Consider the following 23262-nt stretch of genomic DNA (forward strand, 5'->3'; position numbering starts at 1 on the left):
CTCCTAAAAAAAACTTAAAAAGCATTAGGCTGTATTTGTACGCAAGACCTTACGAACACTTGCCCGAAACCCTACCATTACGCTATAGATTAACATGCAAAAACTTTCATTCTGACTATAGATATCAGGCCACGTGGTCCAACAACATGTAACATCACTTGCCTCCGAATTGTAGCGGAGATACCCGAAGGGAACTTTGTGTCTAGAGAGCGCCCACTTTTCTTTTGACAACTGTACATGCAATAAACTTATGTGAAGGTCGACTAACGTTAGTATTTGAAGAGATGAAAATGCTTGACGTGATTATATTATGTGTATGTGTGCATTGAATGATAAATCATATGATAGAGTAACTTTAAATAAATTTATCGTTCTTAATTACGTTAGATGAAGAATACAATGCGTGCAGTTCTGCGTTGTGTAACTTTTTTCTATTATTGATATAATTGTTTTTCTCTACACAATTTTGCCACTAAAATGACAGTTTCACTTCAAAACTCTTTTACCAAGTTTCTATAAGCACAATAAAGTTTAGTCTATGTAATTTCCAAATTTGAAAAGATATTGGTGAACGCATGCGGGGAAGTTCATTCTATTCGCTGGCACCACTAACAATAAATCGTATATAAAACAGTGTTTAACAAAATATTTTAACTATTTTCGACGATCAGTCTATCTACCTTGCTCTTTAAATGTTCCAATTTCCTGTGGTGTAAACATTTCTTGTGCTATCTCATGAATTTATATCTATGTATGTTCCAACACACACAGCCATTACAGTTCGCACTGTAGCTATTTGTTTCTGTTTCCTTTCGGACTGAAAACTTTTAGAACCCCCCCCCCATCTACTCCGCACCCCTTCCTCTGTACCCCGCCATCACCGCTCTCTTTCACCAGCTGAGATTTATCTCTTAGAGAATTTATCACCCGCAAGTTTTAGATATGTCAACCATATAGAACCTATGCTATTTATTCATTGATGTATAAACGCCAATTTATTTATATTTTAGTGCACTAGCGGGGCTATGGTTGGGGTTGGGACAGAGAGACAAAAATTGTTCAACTACTGAAGTAATATAAAAAATGCTATAGAGAAACACACAACTTTGTTTTCTATTTTTTATCGTATGTATGCATTTTTTTTTTCAGAAATTCATAGCTTCGTATTTCCACTTGCCATTTTTCATCTCTACTTAAATTTCCTGTATCCGTTGTCGTCGCCATACAAAAGTGATCCTATAGAACTGTAAGAACGACATATGTGACAAGCTTGATATTAACATTTACGAACCCATAATAAAAACAGATGGCGCTGGTGGAAAAAAAAAAGTTTTCTTCCTTCTTGCGCTGGAACAAGTGCAGCAATGATTGCAGTAGACTAACAATGCCTTATGCTTTCAGTGAGACTCCGAGAACAGAGTTGGAAAGAGAGGATGAGAAGGAGTGATATAAACAAACAAAGAATAAAAAGAAGACACAAACCAAGCAAGAGGAAAAAGTGGAATATATGAAGGTGAGAAATAACGTTGCGAGATGACTCGGCATACAGGAGAGATGTGGAAGAAAGGAACTGGATGAATGAGAAGATAGATATAATATAGAAATTGCATAGAAGTTCTTCAGGAGAAATGAAAAGATAAAAAAAAACAAAGAAAGAAAGGAAAGAAAATGAAATGAAATAAGAGAAGAAGGAAACAAGATATAAAGTAAAGAAGGAAAATACAAAAAATGTAACTAGAAATTACACATATATTCTCATTTTACGTATTATTCGGTAGAAAGATTTCAGCTCCTTTCTCATGTCGCCAGTGATGTTTCCGTTTATCCTTATTTCCTTGATCTGCAGTACTAACTACTACAGAACAAGGCATACGGAAATGGAACCATTTACTTAGTACAAAAATAAGATGACTTTCATAATATGTACAGCAAACAATTGGAATTTTTATAGTCTAAATCACAAGAAATATCCACTAATTCTCAAATGTGAATTTATTCAAAACGTACAGTTTGCCGGCAACGAAATGGACCTGGAGGAACATGTGCCGAGACTACACCAGATAAGATGGACCCATGCAGTCACGATGTGGGACCCCTATGTCGGAAAGAGAGGACAGGGGATACCACGGCTCAGATGGTCTGACATGTTTGCCAATGAGGCGGGGAAACAATGATGGAGGACAGCAAAGAACAGAGTTTTGTGGAGAGAACAAGGGAAGGTCATTATAAATCGATAACATAATCAGTGTTAATATATTGTAAATAGTAAAGTCAGTATTAGTGAAATTGTGAGATAAATTTTGTAAATAGTAAAGTCACTGTTGAGAAAGTGTCAGTTAAATAGTGTAAATAGCAATCAGTGTTTGTCAAAATGCTAGTGTTAGTATAATGTGGATAGTGCAAAAAAAATGAACAAAGAACAGAGTGCTAAGACTAATTAAAGTTTAACAGGGTTATTAACCATGTCACAATAGTAATATGCGTTACAAGAAGTTTTCATGTTCGAGGAAAAGTTTGAAAAAGCTATTTTAATTTCCGAGAATTGAAAGAAAACATACCGGTCGTGTATCGTACATTATTTTGTGCGAAGATCGTTTATTACATACCTGAAAGAGGAATTTCTAATTAGTTGCAATGAAATCTCCATCTTGGTTTCTGTTCAATGACGGCAAATTTGCAAAACAAAAATATCTATCTTCAACATTGTTTATTTAAAAAGTTTTCTGTGTTTTCTATACTCCAGCAGGACGTGATATACGTCTGTCTTTTTTTTCCCCCCAGTCTATGATGAGTCTGGAATCTTGTTGATTTTTTCACGGCTTCCTTAATGTTACTTGCATCACGAATGCAGTAACTTTAGTGGAGTTGTAGAGTTTACTTAATTTTTGCAAATATTTAAAAACAATAATTAACAGTGCAGTTTAGGTGAAATTGCAAGTGGTAAGTTTCCAATTTATAATTATTACTATATTGAACGTCTCTAAAAATAATATCTTAAAAGCCTAAAGCAGTAAAATCAATATGTCACTTGAGCGGTAAGAAGAGGGAAATTGTTATGTATGTTAGGTTGGGAATACTGAATGTGGAATTTTAGACTTTCCGCGGATTGGTTTTGTGAGGAAACCAAGCAAATACGCACGATCTCGCACAAAAGTAGTATACGCGACAAGTTCGCCTGGATTGGCTCACCAAGCGAGTACACTTGAGCCATCCCTGTCGAGGGAGTTCTAACCCCAACACAGGAGGCCTGTGCCCAACATGTACATCAAGGCTAGCATTCATTCATTCATTCATTCATTCATTCATTCATTCATTCATTCATTCATTCATTCACAGTTTGCAATTAGATGTAGGAAGGCTACACAGAAAATAACTTCCGTTTTCCCTTTGGCCCACTAAATGTTTTCCCCAGGAATTTAGAGTGACTTAGTATGCAGCCAGCTGCAGTCGAGTGAAGATTATGTTGCTAGTTATTTTACAACGACCGCTCAAAATTTTTGTTGCGATTGAATATTCCTCTAGGTGTGTAGCACGTTCAGTAATAAGATTTTACTTGCAAAACTTTAAAGCAGTTATACCTTCAACTTAAGGAGACTACATACTGACAAGCAATGAGTCATTGGAGTGGAGTCATACTCATTCGCCACAAAAAGATTTACTTTTTTGACAACTATTTCATGACCACTGCTTTCCGGATGGAAATGGGGTATAGCTGGTGAATTTCATGAAACGATGCGCCACAATGAATACAGAGGTGTATCTTTTGGCAATACAGAAGTTAAAGGGGAGTTCATTGGCGCGAGAGGTGGCAAAACATTCAAAATTACTTGAAATATAAAATATGTTGGCAATGGGAAGGAGAATGGTCTGCACAAGAGGGAAATAAATTGTGAAGTATCAAAAATATGTACGAGTTTGTGATTCGTCCACAAGGGCGTCACGACACGAAGACGTTTCAGCTACTCGGCTGAGGATTGGCCACTGTCGTCTCACATATGGCCATCTCCTACATGGCGAGCCTCAACCGGAGTGTGAAATATGTCGTGTACCATTTATTACTCGTTGCACGAATGATTGCCGGCGGCCAGTAGGCGAACTAAAGCATAAACATTGCGTTGGAGATGGATAACGCAGCGCCAGTGCCTCCCTCGAAATCGACAATCATTCGTGCTACGTGTAGGTCGAACATATTTTATTGCCCGTGTCCGCCGACAATATGCAATTTGGCCGATTCTAGGTGACGTTCTTGGAAATGATTTCAATTCTGCAAATGCAGTTCTGATATTTTTATCCAGTACAGACAGGACTTGACAAGATGATTTAGTTTTTATTGATCCCTTGTTGTTTGTCCTCCGGACTCTTTACATCCAGGGGTTACATTTGTTGTTTTCTATTTGCTTTTTCTTATACTTGACGTTTTGGCCTTATACATACTAATATTTTACCGAATTTTATAGTTTTGAAATCGGCCAGAAAATTTGTTTCTGGTGGTATTTGCTTCATTGCTTTATTGTTTCTTTTTTTAACATTATCTAGAGCAGTAGTCGTCAGCACTCGCTGAAATGTGCAATGGGTACGCGGTGCCGTCCAGTGTGCACTGTCATGCAACAGGGAGAGATAGAGAGCATACCCGCTAGCAGCTACGAAAGTACTATAGTGCACAGCGTTTTCCGCGGGTAAGAGAGGCTAGCCCCAGCGTGATCTAGAGTCTAAGAACTACCCATTTTTAATAATAATAATATAATAATAATAATAATAATGGTTTATTTAATCTGGTAGAATTATGGTTATTCAGATTTCGCAAAAGTGGAATTTGACTGGTATATAATTCCTCAATATGAAAGAAACCTTAATAGATTCCAGCTACTAGATGCCATACGGCCTTCTCTAACACTCAACAAGGAGAAAAACTGCGATATAAAAACACTACAAATTAGAAAGTAAAGTACACTACGATTTTACACACTAAACTGAAGTAATTAGACAGTGGATCCGGGATGACTTATCGTTGAATGTAGGTGCACATTTACTATATGTTATATATTTTTTTTCAATCAGACCATTGGCTCAACAGGTTTTAAACGTAAACAGACGACGTCAACATGCTACTGTATCTCTGTACAGTCAGAAGGAAAAATGACGTACTGTGGTACTGTAGTACATACCTTGCAAGGTTCAGTCCTCGTCATCATTGATGAAATTACCAGCGTGCGGTAAGCGACGATATATTCTCGTAAGTTGTCGAAGCTGAATCGTCTTCGCCTATCGCTTAAACAGTTTTTGTGTGAGAGAATTTCTGAAGAAAACCTCTAAAATGGAGATCAGACAATTTCTTTAGAGGAATATTTGCACTGAGCATCATGTTGCACATGTTTTTGCAAAAAGTTTCGTTTAGACCCGCACAACTAAATGATGATGATGATGATGATGATGATGATGATGATGATGATGATGATGATGATGTAGATGGTTCCTCAGATTTCATTTCAACACATTTCCTGTGCGATATACTGTTGCAATGTTTCTCTATAGCCTGAGTTGTTCTGGTTTTTATTTCAATTTTACATACATTACACACGATATTGTCTTCGTTAATACATAAAATATCACTCTCACACTTCTTAATTGCATTTCGTATCTCTGAGCGAATTGAACCTTCGACATTGTGAATGGAACAGCACAACGCTATTCAACGTGTACTAAATACTTGAGCAGGATAACACAACTGCATAGATTGCGTTGCAATGTTACTATGAACGGACCGGGGTTCCTTCGTTCTGTACGCTGCTGTACTCGCCAGGTACACAAAAGACGGACGGCGCGGCACGTGTCATATACTCTGATACGAAACAACTTCACTTTTCCTTAAGTCATCCCGCATACACTGTCTAATCATAATATAATGTAAACAACAAGTCAGTAGGAATCAGACAATATATAATATAGAAAGAAACGAAAATGCATAATAAAATGTGAACAGTAGGTTAAAATAAATCAGACATACAAAGTATATAAATATATGATGATAATAATGATAAGAATAATGGTGGTGGTGGTGGTACAAAGCATACAATGAAAACAATATAGACAGTAAGGAAAATTATGATTATATATAGCTCAAGTTATCACATTATAGATATTACCATTATCGGGAAATATGAAAACAAAATATAAAATAAGTTAAATATCACTAGAATATAAAAAAAAATAGTGAATACCTTGGAGACATGTAATACAACACTTATCTCAACAGTAAGTTAGTTTGGAAGCTCGTCATAAGATAATTTTCTAACTTAGATTTGAAAGATTTTAATGTTCGACAGCCCTTGACTTCAGGTGGCGGAGAGTTCCAGTGACGAGGGATAGCAACAGTGAAAGATGAGGAATAAAGAGATGATGTGTTGAATGGAATTTCTAACGTGTTATCGCGTTGTGATCAATGATTTTTACGATTTATTTACGAATCATTTTGTTGCTAGTGCATTTTAATGTGACGACGCTTTTTAGTTCGTGTTAGCATTCGGCTTATGATATTGTTTGTGTTTTTGTTTTTTAATTATTTGTAAATAAGGATGCAAATAAACATAGTAGCTGACGCGCCCGTTTTAAACCCCATTAACTAAGTAACATTCAGCGTTCAGGTATGGATAAAATTACACGAGGCAGAATTCTACGACAAACATTTAGAACCTTATTACAAATATCTCAATTTAGCTGGACACTGTGCTGAATAATAGTTGAACACAGTTTCAAGTTGTCTATAATAAAAAATCTGCAACTACTTAGTTGTCTTTAACGACATAGCAGAAGTTACTTCATTGATAGATTCGTATGTTTTACAATTTTTACGTATAATTTAGGATGATACATTTTTTATAATTATAAATTCTTACGTTTACACGTAGCAAGGCTTTGATACTTACGAAAAATTATTTATTGCATTTTTTAGAAAATTATAAAACCTTAATTGCTTTCAAGAAAATACAATTATTACCGATACTTAAATTCCAAAAACGAACAATAACTTACTGCAAAGGGAAGCATTGAAGAGATACGTACTTTATGGACATTACACGGCGAACAGAAAATAAATCTTAAAAACAGATTGTGCAAAATAGATACTCCTTAGTATAGAAAATGTTCCCAAATGAGTGCGGTATATAATCCCGTTTTCAATTTATTAGGTGAGTATTAAATTCTCATTGTTACTTCTATACAGATTATTTTCTGCTTTACTATCAGTTATTGTTTCGTTATTTTTCACAATATGTCGTGTTAATTCTTAAATTCGCAAAGTATCCTATAGGATACAACAGGTTAATAGGTTATGTGCTATAATTTTAATAGAACAATAGAAAAAAAATTTGGTAGAAAAACTAAAATTTCACAATACTTATTTATAGAGCTTCCCCAATTTAGAGGCTGTCATTAGACAAAGCACACAAAACAAAAATAGAACAAGTAGATGATGAAGGATAAGAGAGTGAGAAAAATGACAAACAAGTAAACAAACAAACAAACAATGGCAGTTAACAGAATAAGCTAAGAATAAGAAGAATTATAATGGCGCGTCAGTTTTTTCAGTACACTGAATTAGAGTCCATATAGGTGGTTCCGTAAGAGTTTGACTGACTCTCTAATTATAAGGAGGGCCAGTTCATTTAGAAAAGATTTGTGCAATCCAAGGTCTTACAGAATTGAGAAGAGAAGTTAGGTATCGTATAAAATATAAAATATGGATATTGCGATAGTTGTTTTCTTCACAGTCCGACACGGTTTAATAAACTAGTGTGAAAAATGAAGTTTTGCCAATTTAAGGATTAATGTATTTGGGCTCTCTTGGTTCAAAACCTCCGCTTTTAAACCGCGATCCAGGTCTGAATCCTTATCCGATTTCTAAAACGAAGTCGAGACGCGGCTTGAGAAGAAACCGAGGTTCATCGGTTTTATATATGGTAACGCAGCTTAGAATCGATTTTTATTCTTGTAAACAGTCGATATTAGAAAGAAATTAACATTGGGATTAATATTTTTATTGAATTGCAGTAAGTCACATTCTTTTGTTCTGAGCTAAGGTATTGTTATATTTACTAATTTACAGAATATATGTAAGTTTAAAATACTAGCATTACTTAGTATTTAGTAGGAAACAGATTTTTAGGTACTAGAATGATACTGTCCAAATAATTAGCACAAATCGAGCTTTCATGTTTTAGTTTATAATTTGTTCATAACTACTACCAACTTTAACTACCTGAAAACCCAGTTGTAAGGAATTAATAACCTAAGTATTAACTGGATTAAAATTTCAATTGAAACTAAAATGTAGTGTAGTTCTACATATTTTCATGTATACTAGACTTATTACCAGTGGTATAAAACTTAAAATAAGAAGACAAAATCACGTTTAATTCATATTCTTATAGGCTCACATCAATTTCGAGTATTAAATAAAATGACCAAAACCATCGTAAGGACTAAGAATTAAGTCATATGGTCTTATAGGCATAAAGGTATAATTCATATAAAATATTATATCTTACTTCCCTCAAAGCAACAAAAAGGTGTAAAAAATTGTCAACTCGCTGGCTCTTACATTTCGTTGCAGATTATTATTTAGCATTCTTGTCAAATTTTGCGTTGATTCCTTCGAAAATCGAAATATTCGCCTGAAATTATCGCAGTTATATACTTACAAAGGATTATTCCTGTCTCTCATCAATCTAATCCGAGATTCTATATTCGTAGTCACAAATTTTCCTTTGACTATTACACTCTTACTACGTCATACTACTTTTGACCAATAAAACGGTACGAAAGGACGTATTTCAACCAATCATGGCTGCTTATCGCACAATTTTATCGCGTCCCTAGCATTTGTTTAATTTTATCGCGTCCCTAGCATTTGTTTCTTTGTTTGCCAACATTTGAAACTGCGCTGGTCTGGACGTCAAAAAAAAAAAATATATATATATATATATATATATATATATATATATATATAATTACAAACCACTCCAGTCGATGCACAGCAGTTTCAAATATGACTCGCATTGGCATTCAAGAACAAGAATTAATAAAAATCACTGATCATACCTATGCATCTTCTGAAATCCGATTTACAATTAAATGAAGAGCACCATTCGGAAATCCTGAATAAGTTGAATACACCATGTAGGCCTAAATCAACGAGTTCCACTTCTATTACGCACACGTCCAATATAACATCAATTGAACCACCAACCACATTCAAATTTGAAAATTGTACATCTTTTAAAATTATTCATGCTTATTTTTTATGTCATCGTCGTTAATTAAAACTTTTCTAACACTTGTGTATATTAGTTAGGTTATGTTATAGCTTCTGCTATATGATATTATGGATAGTCATGTATCAGAGATTGTTTAATATTAAGATTTATTGAAAATCATCTGTCAAGTGACGTTGATTACTGGGATTCGGATAATTGAAGTGGAATGTTGCATTTTAATAAAAATGAAACTGAATCAACAAAGCCTTCTTGACCAGTAACATTGCCATCGTGTATTATAGATCAAGAACTTCTCGACGAGAAGGCATTGCTCACTACTGCCATCTAGCATGCATCTAGAGTAATAATTGTAATGTTGAGATGGTACAATAATACATTTGAAGACAGTTGTATTTTCGTAAGTCAGTTAATATTTTATTGTATTGGAATACTTCGTTACTTGTAATCTTTATATACTTTCTTCTAATCGTGTAATAGTCAATTAAATCCCACTCGAGTTTTGATTTTCTCTAGATAAATCAAAACGTCTAGTGAGATTACTGTTGATAATCATCCAGCTGATCTACTACCTCCATCTTGTATACATGAAGCCGTGGTCTCTGCTTCAGACCATGGTTTCGAACCATGGCTCAGAATAATGAAAAAGATCTCGTTTTATAAATCCAAACGCAGTTTAAAGCCATGGCCGTGATCTAGACCTCGTTTTAGAAATCGAATCTAAGTCTCTTTTGGAAGAATTTTGAATTCGAATATATTTCTACAAATATTAATTTTAGGTCACCGGCATACTTCAGCTGTTAGCGCGTTTGCCTGCTGGCCCGGAGTTGCGCTCGGGAGAGGGTTCGATTCCCGCTTGGGCTGATTACCTCATTGAGGTTTTCCCGAGGTTTTCCCCAATAGTAATGCGAATATCAGATAATCTATGGCGAATCCTCGGCCTTGGCTCTCCAAATACCAACTCGTCATCGCCAATTCCAACGACGCTAAATAACCCACTTGATAAAGCGTCGTTGAATAACCAACTAAACGATATTAATTTTTAAATAATTTCAAGGGAAAATTTGTTCTGGGGCCGGGTATCTATCTCGGGACCTCTGGTGTCGGGTGAAGTTCCCGAGTAGCTCAGTTGGTAGAGCTCTGGTACGTTCAACCAGAGGTCTCGGGATCGATACCCGGCCTCTGAACAATTTTTACCATGAAACTATTCAAGCCTGCTTCACAGGGAGCTTTTCCTGAAAAACTAGACTTGCAGAATATTAATTTATGTAAGTAAATTGTAATTTTCTCCTTTCAATAATGATTAGTGTAGAGTAATTATTGAAATGTTATTTTTGAAAACAACTGATCCAGATAATATTTAATATTTTCGAATAAATGCATAACTACTTCATTAGTAATTCGTCACAAAAGGTTTAGGTACGTGCATTTTGTTATATCTCATTTTAAAATTTAGTTTGCAAAAGCAATACCTTTAGTTTGTCATTTTCTTTAGTCTTTAAATCGCCATATTCTACATTATTAAAGTAATTATTTCCTGAACAAATATACGTCTACTTTATGTGTATCATTCCGTTTAAGTTCACTCGATAGATACTAAATATGGACAAAACCAGTTCATTATTTAGGACAAATTGCTGTACAGATACAGGTTGACAGATGTCCTCTTAGAACAACTTCTTGGTTTCAAAATTGCTGAAACATTTTTTATACATACTTGAAAATAAATATTGTACTATTTTACAATACCATCTCTTTATATATAATTTTGGCCGTAATTATTTTAATATTAGTGTTCCCTTTTGTATGTTATTTAGTTCAATTTTTTATTTTTTATTGGGTTATTTTACGACGCTTTATCAACATCTAGGTTATTTAGCGTCTGAATGAAATGAATGTGATAATGTCGGTGAAATGAGTTACCCAGCATTTGCTCGTATTGGGTTGAGGGAAAACCCCGGAAAAAGCCTCAACCATGTAACCTGCCCCGACCGGGATTCGAACCCGGGCCACCTGGTTTCACGGCCAGACGCGCTGACCGTTACTCCACAGATGTGAACTATTTAGTTCAATTATCATAGGCAAGACATTCAGGAATTGATTAATATATTCTGTATAATATAACGTTCTATCTACGAAATTTATCGAAAACAGTTTTATTATGTAGATGAATGATAATTCATTTTATAACAAAGAAATCACAGGAACCGCTTTTGAACATTTTCAATCAATTGTCTAAGTTTACGCTCCCCAATAAAAAGACCAAATTATACAATACTAACAATACTACAATCGATAATATCGGGACAGCTGCGTTAACTTCAAATTCTCATCATATTGACATCACTTGTGTGTAATGTAAATAAACTTCAGTTTTAGAACCTGCATGAGAGGTCATGATAAAATAACTTCGTGAACGAGAACATCCTAGGATTCGGAATACTATTACTAAGTTGAAGAAATCCAGGTCAGAACCGTCTGAGAAGATATCACCGCCCTTCTCTCATTTCCAAAGCGTAAATATTTTCACCTTAAAAAATCTCTTCTGTGAGAGATGCAGAGTTTTCCCCCTTTAATAACACCATTACGAGGTCCGTGGTGTGGGGTTGTGTACCGTAGGTGATTTTATGGGACGCATCAAGCCAAGTCTGTCTTAGGGAAGTTTTCCTTATCGCGGATATAAAACGTCTGCTTCTTCTGCTAGGGGTGGGTATGGGGCAACAAACGCTATGTCAACCCCCAAGCCAGACCCACACCCCCACCAACCAATTTAGCAGTTAGCCCATCTAGAAGACTCGATAAGCCATTCAAATGGTAGATTAGGATATTTTTAATCATGTTTATGGGACCATAACCTGTTTATGTGCATGTAAAAATATTTAGTACCTTCAAAAATGGACCGTATTCGTCATAAGGAGCACTCCAGCATACGTAGTGTGGGACATAATGTTATATGAAACTCAAGTAGCAGAATATACAGAGTGTTCTAACACATTATTCAGCACTGAAGTTAGAAGGGATGTTCTGCATTACAACGGTCATGAGTAGGGACCAGATTTTTATGTAATTACATATTATATTCCTTTCAACCTAACCGTATATAAATAACAAACCTTTGTGAATCTTGTAATTACCATTAATATATTAAAATTTGGTACTACATATTTTTACATATTTACCCCACATTACATATTATGGCTTGATATTACATAAATCTACATATTTAAGAGTTTTATTCATTTCTACGTCCACACCTATGGGGTAACGTTCAGAGCGTCTGGCCGCGAAACCAGGTGGCCCGGGTTCGAATCCCGGTCGGGGCAAGTTACCTGGTTGAGGTTTTTTCCGGGGTTTTCCCTCAACCCGATTGAGCAAATGCTGGGTAACTTTCGGTGCTGGACCCTGGAATCATTTCACCGGCATTATCACCTTCATCTCATTCAGACGCTAAATAACCGAAGATGTTAATAAAGCGTCGTAAAATAACGTCTTCATTTTTACTTCTCTGAAAGGAAAAAAAAAAAAACTTCTGCTGGAGAAGTTTACAATTTGAAATACACAGTTTTAAAAAGCCTTTCTACCTACCCAAGAAAGGACATATTTCGGGACGAAACATGACGTCCTTAGTTCCAGGAAGTAATAGACGCACTCTCCCTATACCACCCACTGTAAATATGAGTGATCAAAAAACAGCCTTTCTCATACAACTACCTTTTATTGTAAAAATCACTCAGAAAGTAGCGTTTCCTTCATGCAGTGGATGGGACGAGGACGACATGACTTGTCTCGAGCTATAATTGTTCTGCACACGTCTTAACAAGCCGTTCCCATGCAATTTTTAACTTTACCCACCCTCTTCTTCCAGGGAAAACCCGTGTCAAGTCTGGCATGAGACTTTCAGGTTATTGCTTGACCTCTTTATTTTAAATTTAGTAGACATATACGGAAATGGGATTTTCCGAGCAATTAGAAAGTGTGGTTCTGGGCTGAAATAATCCTACCCTTCTGAATGAGACAGGAATATCACTTTTCAAACAACAGTTTTTAAATACATATAGTTTGAGGTTTTAGTAGGTACTTGTTTCTTTCAGGGAGCAGCTAAAATGCATGTGTCCCACATCTCCTCTTATTTTCTCTTAATCGAGTAAAGCGAAACAGTGCTTGCAGTACTGTTGTGTCATTCATTTCACTCAGGTCTCTAGTTTTAGTACTTACAGTACCTATAAAGTGCAAGTGAGTTTATCTACTGGTTTTAACTAACTAAAATGGTCCCTATATCTTCAACCCTAACGACAAAAATAAAATCATGAATTGCAATGGAGGAAGTTTTCATTACAGACGGAAAAATAGTAATGTGTCAAGTGTGCGGTAAAAAAGTCGGGTGCTCTATGAAATCACAACTGGAGAGTCTTACCTATTCTATACCTGACAGATATTGCTATTAAATATTTTCATGATTTTACATATTTTGGTACATATTCAGCTTATTTTTCTTACATAAATACGTACGTATTTCACACCTTGATATTACATAAAACTCCGGTCCCTAGTCATGAGATAACCGATTACAGACAATAGCAGTGTACTTTTAGTATAAATAGTGATATTTAACAGTTATTGCTGTGATGCGTGGACGAACTTTAAATAATTAATCAGTTGCTCGGACATTTACGCGAGGAATTGAATTATAACAGCTCATATATGTGTATTGTTTATTTAGAGCATTAACATATAGCTTATTTCCATTGCAGTTCAGTTTAGTTTGTAATAATGCCGTACACGTTATAAAAGTGCATTTTTATGTAAAGTATATTGCAAAGAAATCGTACAAAAAGAATCTTGCCATATTTCCAATAGTCGACAGTTCCGAAACTTATTATAAGATAACCTAATAAATTGCTATTTAGTGTAATGTATAGTTCGAAAAATGTCATTACAGAAATCTGACGCGGTGACACACTGCTAATTGAGCTGTTACTTGTCCATGCCAATTTTCAAACGGCACCATACTAAGCGGAACCTATTTTGAGGCATACACCCTTTTAAGAAGAAGCGTTTCAAGTAGTTTAAGTAAATTTATACACAACACTGAAGTCACAAAGAGTTCCCACTCCTATTAAGAAGCCCAAGGAACAGTCCTTGGACCGATTTTATTTTTAATATATATTAATGTCCTTTTAATGACAGACCTTAAAGAATATGAAACTGATTTATATTTGTATGCTGACGATACTGTTTTACTTTTTAGTGGAGAAACTTGGACTGATGCTTATTATAATGCAAATTGTAGCTTAAAATTAATAAAAAATGGTTCGATTTAAATTCACTTGTAATTAATAAAGATAAAACAACAGCTATCCCATTTTCTTTAAATAATTAAGGTAATAAACCAATTTCATCTATACTACAAATTAAAATGCATAATTCTGATTGTTCCGATTTAAATTGCAATTGTTCAGTTATTAATGAAGTTAATGAGGTAAAATACTTAGGTATAATTATTGACAACCATTTAAAATGGAATAATCATATTCATTATATTTGTAATAAATTACGTAAAACATTGTTACTTTGTTATTCTAAGAAATATTTTGTCACTTAACTGTTTACGTGTAATTTATTTAGCATTATTTCAATCTATATTCATGTATTGTATTATAGGTTGGGGTGGAACTTATAAATCTAACCTTTATCCGTTAATTTTACTACAGAAAAAAAGTATTAAAATTTGTTTAAAAAAGCAGAAAGATTACCCAACTGAATTGTTGTTAAAACATTTCAAAGTTTTCAACATTAAACAAATTTATTACTTTATTTTATTAAAATAATTTCACAGAAATTTTAATAACTTTGTAAGGTATACACCTAAATATAGAACTAAAAATATGAATTCTCTGCGTTTGTCAGAACCAAAATATAAAACCAATGCAGCTTTTTATCATAGCATTAGTCAAGGTCCCAGATTATTAAACAAATTTTATTCCAATAATATTTCAACCACGAATCCTCACGAAAGTAATAACAAATATAAAAAATTGTATTGGATTTATAGTTTGGTTTGAAACATATTAAACATTATATAATCTGTATTCACTCTCAATTTTAATTTTATTTTTGTCTGTATGGAATCCCCTCCTGAGCACGAGTCTTACTCATTCAAGAGTGGGCTAGTTTATCTCTCATTATATTTATTAATTTGTATTCATTTGAAACTTACTAGCAATAAAAATAAATTAAAAAAAAATCAATTTGTAGGAAATGCTTGTTGGGTTAAATTTCATTTTGAATTATTTTCTGTCTTTTAAATGGCCTAGTTTTGTTTTGAAGGCAGTTTCATACACATTTCCAGAGCTACGTTTGATAACTTGTGTTATGTTAATACTGTTATGAACTGACACTTCGAAATGAGTAGTTAGACAAAATCGTAATACTCTTAAGACATTGATTAGATCATGAAACATGAAATCTGCCCTAAAATCAAATGTTGAGGAATATTTGTAATAACCTTTGCAATATTAGAATTGACATTCGATTCATTTAATTACAACGACGGAATCAATATTTAAATTATTTTGGGTCCAAAACTATATCGCTTGAAGCAGTATATTGAAATATGTATGTTTACTTATCCATGGAAATTGCAATTTTTTCATGAGTGTCATTTGAATTGCGTACACAGATATAAAAAGGCTAGTTATAAATAAAATAATGGGACAGAGTAATGAATAAGGTCCCTGAGCCAAATAACGCCATGTATACCTTTAATGCCACCCTATTAAAATTTGTTAACGACACAAGTTTTCGGTAATGCACTACTGTAGCCTGCATTCGTTTGCAATCTAGTGATGAAATGAGTTACTAGCTGTCCGCTGATATTTACGAGTGACATTATATTCCATCATTTTCCTGTTGTGTGTTGATAGTGAATGGCTGTTCTTATATCAAGGTAAGAAGCAATATTTTATTTTGTGTGTTGAGCAAATAATAACTATATTAAACTGTATATTTTCGTGATCCTTAAACATTCTTCTATGTGTAGAAAGTGTTTGCTATCTATAAAATTTGAAAATGTTAGAGAAACAGGCATGTCATGTTATCAAGTACTCAGTAGCGCTTAAACGCCATGTGGCGTTAAAAGTCTACAGACAAAATTCTAGGTTATGTTAGTACTAAGGCTGACAGTACAGCATCATTGTGAAAACATTGGGAAAATCACTAAGCTTTCAACTTACAAATGTTCAGAATGTGCAGTGATGATACTGGTTCAATTGCTTATCGAACTCTTAATTTTTTTTTTATTTTACATAACTTAATTTTTTTGGTTTACTTATTGGAAAACATTCGTATTAAACTAAGGTAAATGCTTTTGTGTTTAATAACTTTCTACTGTGTCACATTGTCTCTTTTTTTTAAGGCAAGGAGTCACTGGAAAACATATTTTCCTAATCCATCTGGTGTTTCAGTTTCAGATCAAGAATCTTTCATTAGTATTGAGCGATTTTGTATCTTTTATTAACAGAAACTCAAATTTAGTCGCATAGTTCTATTTGTGTTGCTTATGAAAAATAATTCATTAACAATTATAAGTGTATAGGTTACTAGAAAATAGGTGGCGTTAATTGGACAACCTGCTCCTAATAACGCCAGTTTACAAAGTTTTCGTATTTGAGTTCTAATTCTTGTTCGGTATATAATATATCCATTTTCATTGTGCTATTTTGTAAAGATAAGATTACAGTTTCTATTCCATAATTTTCGTGTTTGTACATAATTCATTTCCAGAGCAAAAGTGACTGAAGTGTTAAGGTGGCGTTATTTAGTACGTGTACCTTACATTGAAATGAGGTATTATGTATAACACATTGAAAATAATATTTAAAACAGTTTTTAGATTTTCTACGAATAATGTACAAAAATTATGAAAAGTAATGCACATCGGTTTGTCTATTCCTTACAAAGTTATTGTTTGTAACTGTTACACAAAGCTTTATAAACATTTTTATTAGAAATAATATAAAACTAAATAAATATCGTCGTTGTTCCTTTAATAACTCCTATGTGACATTTATCGATTTTTTAGATTTTTGCTCTATTACATAACTTAAATAGTGATACAGCAAATGATAAAATCTCCTATATGTAATTATATTCCTTTCTTTCAAATTCACAATCTCCTATGTACGGCTGCCATAGGATGAATAAATGTGTTTTTTTCTTCCTGCTGAAAATTTTTATATTTTGCACATAGGAATTATTGCAGGAACAACGACGATATGATTGCATTACATTGCGCATCATCAATTATGTCGGCTCATATTTCAGCACTCTTTGTGTGGAGATATTTTTTCTTTTATTCTTAAAGTTTGTCTTTTAAAATTTATTTTAGTGTGTAGCATGTTTTCCGTTATCTTAAATATTTCAATTCCTCTCTTATTTTTTTTTAATTTCGTGTACAGGATATTTCAGAACCAATTACAAAAATTAAGAGTAGTAATTGGGAAAGCCAATGCAAACAATTTTTGTCAGACCACATAGCGTCGGTGACTAAGTAGTTAGCTTTGTGCGTGAAATTAAATTAAGCAAGCGATACTAGAACTGAGCATTGTAGCAGTCTTCACACAGTTGATGAACTTGTTTCCGTATTAGTGATCCTTCGTATGAACGGTGACATTTACCTTTATTTTCTACCCATGTGACACCAGCACAATGATTGTCCAGTGCTTCAATGCACTAATATTCGATATATTACGAATACCATAGTCACTAATCCATGGATTGGTCGTGATGGATTTATTGCTTGACCACCTTGATCACCAGATTTTACCTGCTTGGATTTACTTTGCTGGCCAAATAGACATTTTGATTTTCTTCACGGCAGTCAACGACGATGAGAATCTCTGTCACAAATTACGAGTATGTCAGCAGTACAAAGAATCCGTGATACTCCAGGGATTATGAAAAGAGTAAGACAATCTAAGATGCATCGCTGTCGCCCTTCTTTCCGGGTAAATGGAGGACACTTCGAACAATTTTAATTTAAGAAACAGATGTTACAATGTTTACCAATCTATTGCTAATACGGCCTACGGTTTCATCATCATGTTCTGGGATAACAAGTCACCGATCCCATGTTGTTTAAAAAAAGTGTTTGATTTGATCACCCTCAACACCGTTTCTAGTTTGTGTTGTATTCTGCAATGCACTATATTCTATACGGATATATGCAGCAACTTTTTCTGCAATCTGACTTAAGGCTTTTCCATGGCTATTCTATCTATCCTTTTAAGGTTTCCGCACCATATAATGACGATTAGTACAACTATCACTTTGTAAAATTTCAGCATCCTACAGTATACTTTCTATCTTTGTTTCTGAATATAATACACATAGCTACACAATCACGTACACCTAGATTTATGTATGCCTTCATACAAGCTCACATTACGTACACACGCCCATTAAATAAATAAATACATAAATAAATAAGTAAATAAATAAATAAATAAATAAATAAGCAGATAGACAAATACCTGTGGGTGGGCAGATTGATGATATATATATATATATATATATATACTGGGTGTTCATTTCAAAGTGTGTCATGACGTCACTGTTGTTGGGTCACCGATTTGAAGCGAGTTTCAGCTTATATGTTAAAGAAGTTGCTATTATTTAAGGCGTTCTTCAATCTGAACTTGAGAACGTGTACGGTATAACTTGAATGTCGTAGCAACAGATGGCGGTCTGTACGGTCTGTGTGCTACCATAACCTCTTTCGAACTGTGTTTTGCGCCGGCAAGTCGTACGCAGGGTATTTGTTATCATCGGTTGCTTACGGTAACATTCCACAACACAAATCAAATGCTCCGTGTCCATGTTGACCGTCGAAGTTAATGTCAACAAATACGTAAGTAATCTTCTTAACCCTCTCCCCATATCCCGACAGTACGTATTTCCAAACAGTTCACATTCCTGCCACTACCGGCGTTACCGTACGTATCGGTACGTACTCTTCAGAATGAACGCCGTACTTGCTAGGCAACTTCTCTGCCTCTTAGGTTATACACCTTTGCGGAAGTGTAGGAAGATTGAATTCTCTAGGCTCATCAGCTAGCCACATGACGGCATACATACAGCGAGCCATGACACATTTTGAACTGAACACCCAGTATATATACGTGCATATATACGTACGTGGTACTAGATGTTTACACACATACCAGCATCCATTTCTATAAATTTAATATAGATCAGTACATACGCCTTTAATGGCAGTAGCAGTGATATTTAAGTATGCTTTCAACTGTATATTTCATTAAATTTAGCATCAAAATTCAACATTGGCAAGAAATTATCGACAGATTTTGTCTTCAGCTCTTTTATCAAGGACGGGATTATTTTATGTGACGTAAATATACACATAGCACGAGAATCATAAATTCACTTTTCGCCTGAGGGAATCCATGCTGAGAAACGTTCCCTTTAAAATCATCGTTCTCCACTGGGTTCGAATACAAGAACTTCATTCATGAAATAACGCATAAACTCTTGCCTAACATCGAAAGCCTCTTGCGTAGCATTGAACCTACACTTGGAATCGAATCAAGACATGCGTCTTGTGTTAAAATTTCCTGTTCGAATTGTCCTACTGGTGTCACGTATACACATTCTGCTTCATATAATTGTGAGGAACACACGTTGCCTTTACAATTTTATAAATTATTTCCATCCTGCATCTAAAAGGTTTTTCATAAACCCCCCATTGCGAAACCAGAATACCAAAAGTATTTTCAACAATATGTCTGGCTCGTGAGAGTCGGTAATTGAACACACCTTTTGGCTCACTGTTGCGAACCTGGTCATGGGGACAAGAACGCATGAGGTATGTCTTCAATGGGAAAGCCTTATCCCCAACAAATACATACGAAAGGCAAACTCGGACCATGTGATACCAATGGCTCATCTGCAGATATATTTAAAGACCCATCTTTCAATGCCTTACACAATTTCAGAAAGCACCACCTTCACTATTTCTTCCCTCGGCAACCACATCGATCACTGTAAAACGGTAATTTCACGTATCCAAAATCGTCTCCTAGTTCTGTTACTTTCTCTGTCTTCATCTTCCATGACAGCAGCTAATAAAATTGCCTCTTCTTCAAATATTGTAATTGGCCATCTTAAAACATCTGTTTTACTTAGTTTAGCTTAGCTACCGTTTTGTGTCATAGCACATCATAGCTTAGCATTGGTTAGCGCAGCTTACTTTAGTTTTCTGTGTGTGGTAGTCTTTAGGCTAGCCAGGTGTAACAGATTCACCAATTTAATGCGATCTCTCATATCTTCGGCAATACGACAAAAGTTTGAAAATAGTAGTCATATAAAGCGTATGTTAGTCCCAATACATAATTTACTACAAACCCACATTATTCTTTTAATCTTTTTTACCGGTCTAGTTTATAGCCATTTAAGCTTTTATGAGAAGCTACGAAAGGACTTCCGTATTAGTTGATTTAAGTAATCACATTCAGATCTGTAATAAGCTAAGCTATGCATCTCACAAGTATATAACTCCAGAAATGAGCTTCAAGTTTCAGACTAGAATTCCACATTAAAATAATCGTAAAATCAAAATTCCAGAAAGTAAATTGGGAACACACAGTAGCTACTTTGGTTGCGTATGTTTATAGCTGCTGCTACAACAGTATGGCATAAGTCTTGAAGTGTTTGTGTAACCCTCGAGAAAGCAAAAGCTTATCAGCGTGTAATATGAAAAGAAAAGTCCTGACATATATTAAATCGTACTAGACATAAAACATTTCAGCGACATATCAGCACCGTTGGGTATTTCAATACAGCTACACTACATTTTCATAACTTCAAGATGCATGGGCATAAAAACGTGTCTGGATATGAAACAGACTCTAGATATAAAAGTTTTTTTCCTACAATGAAACCCTAGGAGACGACGTTGTCGCCATTTCTACTTGTTTTATGGAGGAATGAAAGTGTGTATGGAGAAGGGAGAAAAGAGAAAGAGGTAAAACATGAAATAAAAGACAAAATGAAAGGAGAAAAAATGCACTTAAAAGGCTCTCTTAAAAAAGGAGAAAATATCCTTTCATGATAGTGGAAAAATCTTTTCTATATACCGCGCCATTTCTTTCATGTACTTTCCGCGATGTGTGGAACCATGTTTCAGACTGGACGCGGAATCGTTGAGGCGTGCATGATTTACAGAAAGACCTCGGTGAATTTTTATATGAAATATTGAGGCCTGGACCCCCGGCTACTAAGGGACTTTCGCACTCATATGTTCTCCGTAATGATGTGCCGATGTCGCCGTGACGTTGGAGGAGGAGAGCTTTGACTAATGACTGAGAATTAATTGTTCTGGTAGAGACCTCAGTTTCGCTGGAGAGCTGTGGAATTCGAAAATTTTTGTATCCACTTGCACAAAATGAATAATGCGTGGCGTAGAAATCTGTTCAACAGCCAGCTTATGTGTTATCACAAGTGGAGGGAGATTAACTTATTATTATTATTATTATTATTATTATTATTATTATTATTATTATTGATATTATTCATTCATTCATTCATTAATTTATTTTATTCCATAGATCTTACATGAGCAATGAAGCTTTAAGATGTGGAAGAAGTCAAAATTTTACAATATTACAATTACAATTTTTTTACAAATTATTATAGTTTTACAATTTAGTAATTTCATACAATTTTTACAATTTTGTGCAATTTTTTACAATATTTTGGCGAGATGTAGTGAGGTGAGGTGAGGTCCGAGGATTCGCCACAATATTACCCGACATTTACCTTTTGGTTTGGGGAAAACCTCGGAAAAACCCAACCTGGTAATCAAATCAAACTGGGGGTAATCTAATCAAAAGGAGTGGAGGCCAAGGACTCGCCATAGACCACCCGGCTTCAGTCCCACGGCTGTGGACAACCTCGGAAGAAACCAAAGACCAAAGGGGGATCCAACCCAAGCCCGAACGCAGCTCTGGATCAGCAGCCCAGCGAGTCTGCCGACTGAGCTACATCGATGGCTCTACTAAAAGTATACAATGCATAGCCAATCAGATTATTAAATGTACAAACGCAAACGATCATTCATCAGTTGAGCTATATGTATAATACAAAACAAGTAAGTTAATTAAATTTAAGGCATCAACAACTCAACCAGCGTGATATACAGAAATTGATAATACATATCATGCAAACTACTTCAAATTACAAACACAAACAATTTATCAATAGAGCTATAAAGAGTACTATTCAATTTAAAGCATATACAATTCATCGGCCAAAACTATACAAATATATACAATACAAAGTAGCATACTTTTATTAAGCTATGCAAATTGGTGCAATTAATATCAAGTAGATTAATTCAATTTATAATCATAAACACTTCATCAGTTGAGCTATACAGACTACTATACAATTTACAGCATATACAATTCATCAATTGAGCTATACAGACTACCATTCAATTTACAGTAAGCCTATATACAATTCATCAGTAGAGCTACACAGACTAGTAATCATTTTAAAAGCTTATACAATTCATCAGCCAAACTATACAAACATATACAATCAAATTAGTTCAATTTACAAACTTATTTTCGTTAACCTATACATAATTGTACAATTCATTATTATTATTATTATTATTATTATTATTATTATTATTATTATTATTATTATTATTATTATTATTATTATTATACAATAAAAACAAAGCTGACAAGAACTGGGAGTAAAAATAGTAGATAAATTCATATTTAACTTAGTTTGTTCACGATCAACATCATGGATGGGCAACTCGTGCTCTCGAAGTGTCAACAAAACCTCAGTGCAGGTAGAACTGACCCTGTACTAGCTGTATACGGTTCTTGCAACACGCAAGTTTGCTCGCGTCTGCAGTAAGTGGCGGCTCGTTTTAAGTGGAAAACAATATAGGCCTAATCTC

The sequence above is a fragment of the Periplaneta americana genome, chromosome 11, assembly GCF_040183065.1.
Source record: "Periplaneta americana isolate PAMFEO1 chromosome 11, P.americana_PAMFEO1_priV1, whole genome shotgun sequence".
Taxonomy (NCBI): Eukaryota; Metazoa; Arthropoda; class Insecta; order Blattodea; family Blattidae; genus Periplaneta; species Periplaneta americana.